The sequence below is a fragment of the Triticum dicoccoides genome, chromosome 1B, assembly GCF_002162155.2.
Source record: "Triticum dicoccoides isolate Atlit2015 ecotype Zavitan chromosome 1B, WEW_v2.0, whole genome shotgun sequence".
Classification (NCBI taxonomy): domain Eukaryota; kingdom Viridiplantae; phylum Streptophyta; class Magnoliopsida; order Poales; family Poaceae; genus Triticum; species Triticum dicoccoides.
Window position 1 is genome coordinate 511,181,312 of NC_041381.1, and position 5,841 is coordinate 511,187,152.

At 45.5% G+C, this 5,841-nt stretch overlaps 1 long non-coding RNA gene across 2 annotated transcripts; it reads left to right on the forward strand.

Annotated features, from left to right (window-relative positions):
- Positions 1-1,240: 1,240 nt before the first annotated feature.
- LOC119307557 lies at positions 1,241-2,296 on the forward strand. 2 transcript variants are annotated; one of them, XR_005149368.1, is made up of 3 exons: positions 1,241-1,315; positions 1,956-2,074; positions 2,283-2,296. It is a non-coding gene; the product is annotated as an uncharacterized LOC119307557 (long non-coding RNA). The 2 variants fall into 2 exon arrangements; XR_005149369.1 differs by having other exon boundaries at positions 1,254-1,315; positions 1,959-2,074.
- Positions 2,297-5,841: the final 3,545 nt, after the last annotated feature.

The window sequence follows — 5,841 nt, forward strand, 5'->3', positions numbered from 1 at the left end:
CGAAGGAAGCTGAACAAGAGGAGGACTCGCAGTGCTTGGTTCCCTTTCCTTTTTCTTAGCAGAGAAGAGACTTGAACAGAATTGGACGGCTGCGAGCACCCACGGGACGCTGCGGCGGGCCGCCCGCGCTTCTGCACGCGACAACTACGGCGGCGAGCTCGGATGCCGGCCCGCACACGACCGCAACGGCGGCCAGCCCCGCGCTCCCGCACGCGACGACGACCGGCCAGCGCGACCAGCACGTGCTCGCGGCTCGACGGCTGCGCGAGCACCCTCGCGGCCGCCGTCTCACGCCTGCTCCGGCGCTGCCTCCGTCATCCTCGACCCGGCAGCCTCTAGGTGGGCGACATGGACGACACAAGTGCTCGCCGTGGGGCACGAAGACGAGGTGTTCGTTGAAATGGGCAAAGGGAATATAGGAGGAGGAAGAAGAAGATAGATACTGACGTATGGGGCCCAGTTGTCATAACGGTCAACTTAACAGTCAAAATAAACGGCGTTAACTTTCCTGCCACGTCAGCCCTGACGGGTGGCCCCTACTTGTCATAAACATGTTTAAATCTTCTAAACTGGTCATTTTCTAAAAATGGTAGTTTTTTGTCACGGATTAATAAAAAAGTGGTAGTTTTTGACACAAATTTATAAAGTGATAGTTTTTAGGTACGTGAAATGTGGTAGCTTTTGTTTAAATACTCGCATGCATGCATGTATTGCTAGGTTACCATATTAAAACCGTGGCCACGGAAAGCTAATCTAGGTCCTAAATTTATTATAGTTGTGGGGATATAAAAGCTAATCGTCGCCGTCTGGTAAGTGCTTCTCCTCGTACTTTTTTTTGTCTCTGCTGTTTCGCCCTCCCAATCGACTGCCCTCCTTGTGCCCTTCCGGGTTCTGCCCTCCGGTCCTCATCGGTAAACTCGAAGTCGGCGTCCTGCCGTATCAACTCCGCCGATCCCCATAGTCTTTCCGCCCGCCGCCGCCAGGTCGGGTTAGGCCCTTCGCCGTCTCAGATCCCCCTCTCCTCACATTCGCTTTTCCTCGTCTCCGCCCCCGCGAGGTCGGATTAGGCAGGCCCATCGACGTCTCCTTTGGCATATCTTATTAGTCGCCAACAGAACGATTTATGTTGTCTTTTTATTAAGCAAACTACGCTTGGGGGTTAGCCACCTCCACCTGAATTCATTCGTTTCTATTAAATGAAATTTATTTATTTTATCTATTATTATGCAGGAGATGATGATATCCAAAATGCATGATATGCTTTTGCCAGTGTTGTCTCTGTTCAAGTTTCGTTTGGATGCTCCACGTATCCACAGTATGTTCCTACTCATTTTGATGGGTCCAATTGTGCGGAGCTTGTTATTATGCATCTGTCCCTTTTTAGTACTATTCTAGACCAGATTTTATCTTCAGGATACTATGTCTGGAACAAAAACGTGGTGACTAAAAATTATTAGATTGACCTCTTGTGCACTCCATAATGATCTTTTAGCATTGCTTTTTTTTGGTAGGCTCCTCACCGCTGTCTTGTCCACCTCATTGTGGAATGTCGTAGTAATTCTCAAAAGTTTGCACGGCAAGTAGCATATGAAGTATCAATGCTAAAGCAGATTTCAATATTTTATCAACAGTTACGTGGCATGGAAATAGTTTCTTGTTGACTTCTTTCCTTTGATTACTATTCATTGTGTATAGTTAAGTGGCATGGAACTGAAACCATACTTTGTTGTTGACTTGTTTCATTGTGGACAGATTTTCCTTGTTAAGTTGAGATATTAGCATCTTACTAGATCTTGATTACTATTCATGTTATGGTGTCTTTGGATTTATCTTAGCTCAGCAGGACAAAGTCATGAAGGGTTCATCCTTACACTAGTTTGATGCCAGCTGCCTACATTTACCAATATTTTTTAATATGGTTTAAGTTCATGCATATCTGATTTTATGGGTTTCAGTAGGCGTCATCAAGTCATGGGCTGTGGCTTCAATCCCCGGATTTTTTGTTTGCATGTGCTGTGCTGCTATGAAGCATTGTTTAGCAAACAATGTTTTGGGAATTTCTTCCCGTATCCAGGTTTTTTTTATTAGTTATATTGTGTATTTCTAAGAATTATGAGCACTTTCTGGGTGGTGTTCACTTCAGTTATGGTCAGGGTAGCTAAATTTTTTATGCTCCAATAAATGCCATAGATCTTTTTAGTGAACTTTTGGTGATAATATTGTTAGTGGGTTCGTTTTTAGTTTAATAGTTCAACTAATCTGGTATGCATTGTTATGCACAGCACGTGTTCCCACCGCAGATGCTGCCTCCATGCTTTTCGTTGCCGACACTGCAATATCTGGTTAGTAATAGAATAGAAGTTCTTTTGTTTGTGCCAAATTACATTTGCGGTCTGTTCTTCTGAAACTTGCAATGGTTATAGATATGTGGTTAGTCATAGAATAAAAGTAACATCAGCTTCACTATGACTTGTGCGTGTCAACTTCATTTGGCATAATCACCTGTATTTATAGTGAGACCTCAGTAAATTTTTTGCATCATTGCAGCTCTTTCTCTTGTTGGTCTACGAGGACGAAATAGTATTTATCAGCATTTTCTTATTCTTGTTGATCTAAGAGAACATTCTATCTTTTGTTTATTCTTTAGTATTAGTACTAGGGAAAAGTGCAGATTTGAAACTAGAACGTTTCCAATTCTTGTTCAGATGCGCCCTGCTTGCTTGGCTGTTTTACTTGCTCGGTTGCTCTATATGGGATCCATGCCACTCTTTTGCTGTTGCCGGTATGATTAAAAAAAATTGTGGCCCAAGGGGCCGAAACAGTATGCACAAAGAAAAACAAATTATTTTGAAGTTTGAACTTCCTCTTGGATTAACTATTGTATTAAATTCTGCATATTGGAGCAGTTGCTGCATCACTCAGCACATAATATGGATTTCTGTTTTTTGGTTCCAGGTATATGTGTTGCACTTGCCCTCTGTATCGCTGTGCCAAGAGCTAGCAAGAACCGTTTCTTTAATTACGCATTTTTGCGATACACTGTAATTATCATCATACTGAAGTGGTTTCAATCCACACAGGTGAGTTATGCTACTTGAGTTGCACCTGATATTATCTTGAAAATAAAATGCCTTGTTCTATATGCTCATCTCATCTCTTTTTTTTTTCAGGGTGGGGGGCAGCCTGCTGTACAATACGTTGCTTGTGGCGTGATTAGTTTTGTTGCTGTTCACTGTTTGTGGAATGTAGAAGTAAAACAGGTAAGGTCGGTCCATATTGTTGTTTGTACTATAGATATGCCTATTGCCAGTCCCAATTGTGTGGTGGTTGATGACATTCTGTAGTGACATATCCTATTTGCTAATATCTCTTTTTTTTCCTTGCTTGAGGGTGACAACAATCAGCCGATGAGTGAAGTGTGGGATTGGAACACTGCCAATGAGGATGGTGATGGAGGTGAGGATGGTGACGGAGATGAGGATGGTGACAGAGGTGAGGATGGTGACGGAGGTGAGGATGGTGACAGAGGTGAGGATGATGCTTCATTTGCCTCAGAGCATTCCGATGATGAAGATTTGACGGAGGTGTCAATTTTACGTGCGGTGCAAGTGTTGGCCATTCGTGCAAACTTCTGTATCAGCCGTATGGACGCCCATGACTGGTACCAAAGTTTTGTCATCTATACGGCGCTCGAGGGGGAAGTACAAGAGGTATACACTAGCTACCGTATGTTGTATCTACTACATGCTTTATGCCTCTTTACATGCATTATATATTGTAATAAATTAAAATCCTTCACATTCATGCTTTCATGTGTAGGAAGGAATGGATTTGGTACTCATTGGACCATGTGGGATACTACAGGCTTACGGTGCCTTTTGCTTGGAGGTTTTCACAGAAGACCTGGTTTTCACAGAAGACGATGAGGGGTCTTCTACTGATGATGAGGGGTCTTGGGGCGGTCATTTCCGCCGAGGCTGGGATGTTACTGATCCTGATGAAGTTGAGGAATTCACACAAACCATCTATGGAGGCCTTGGCCGCAAGTTGGAGACCACATACTTGGTGATTCCGGAAGCAGTTGAGACCTATGTTGAGGTCAGGTTGAACCTCAAAGACTTCGGTTCGAGAAGCCGCTCTGTGTATGGTAGCGTCAAGGCAATTGCCATTGACTATGGGAGCAAAAGCGTCAATCTCTTCAGTTTTGAACGAGGCAGTAGCTTGTCCCTGCCCTGTGGTTCGACGTGCATTCTTCCACTGGGACAACCCGCGATTGCATTGCCTAAAGGTAGCAAGTACAAACTCCACATAGAGGTGGACCTAAGAGTAATCACGACCTGTGACAGCCAAGAAGAGAACAAGAATTTGAAATTCTGTCTAGACTGCAGCCGTAGAATTAGGAGTGAAGAACGTCTAGAGTTACCCCGTAGAATTAGGACTCAAAAAAGAGAATTCGATGGTGATCAAGTTGAAGTGAAGGTCATCTGGGTCCTAGAAAAATTCTTCTAGATCCTAGAAAAATTTGTCTAAGAAAGGAGCTAGAAGCGAAATAAGTGAAGGAAGGCATGTGCCACATCTGAAACTTTGTCTATGTTTGCCAGATCATATTATCTAGGCCAGTGATAATATGATCTGGCGCACTGGCCGAAAATTTGGGCCGGTCGCATCCTGTGCGTCCGCTTCGCTTACTGCCAACTGTCAGATCGAAAGCTTTTTGCCCCCCGCATCTCGCATCTGAACACACATGGGAGAAAAAAAAGAAAAAAAAGGAGAGGATGCAGCCCAGATCGCCGAAATCCATTGCCTCGCTGTCCCCGCCCGCGCAGCCGCCGGAGTCCCGCGTCTCCGGCGGACCCTCCACGGCCACCGCCATCATCGTCGACTGCAGCTCCCCGCTTCTCTTCGCAACTTGAAGTAGAAGTCGTTGTGCGCCCTCCTCATCTCGTCGTCGTTCCAACACCGTGTCTTGCCAGATGCAACTCTGAACAAAAGTCGGTCCATCAAATTACGCAGCCCATCATAGCACGGCGACGCCATCTTCGGCTCGCCACCGTCGTTGACCTGCACCACCTAATTTCAGCGAAAACCAAAACTCAGCTCAAAAATATAGTTGAAACAAAATCAAAAAACGGTTCCAGCAAAAGGTAACTTAGGTTCCAGCAAAACAACCCGAGTGCTAGAAAATTAGGTAAACTAATTGAAGCAAAAATTTACCACTGTTCCAGCAAAATCAAACTCTGGTTCAGCAAAACCAAAACTGAGCAAGTAGGAATCATGGTTCTTGCAAAACCAAAACTGAGCAAGTAGGAAATTTAGATAAAAACATGTTTGAAACAAAAATTTACCTGTTTCCAGTAAAAAAAAACACCTCCGGTTCCAGCAAAAATAATCGCATCTCAACGTCCAACCTTGTAGCTCCACCAAAAGCCGGTTGCAACTCCGTTGTCGAGGGGCGCAGCTGATTGCAGCCGCCCTCGCCGCTGTATGCAGCTCTTATGCTCCGCGTTGCAGTCGCCGCCGCCCGGCGTCGATGGATGCAGCTCGACCAAATAGATGGTTGCAGCTCCGCCAATCGCCGATTGAAGCTCTGTGGCCCCTAATTTGTTGCTAGGTGTGGCGCCTCGAGCTGGAAGTAAAGCATGGCAGCTCGGCCATGGCCATGGCGTTGGATGCTTTGAGGTGAATGCATTTTTGGGAGGAGGGAGAAGGCACTGGAAGCGGTGGGGATAAGGAAAGAGGATAAAGTAGCGAAGCGATGTGGCTCGGCTCGGCTCGATAGGTCAAGGACGCGTGGCCCGCGTGGACCCGCCTGCTCGCGTAGCTAGCGAGGTGACCGGCTCA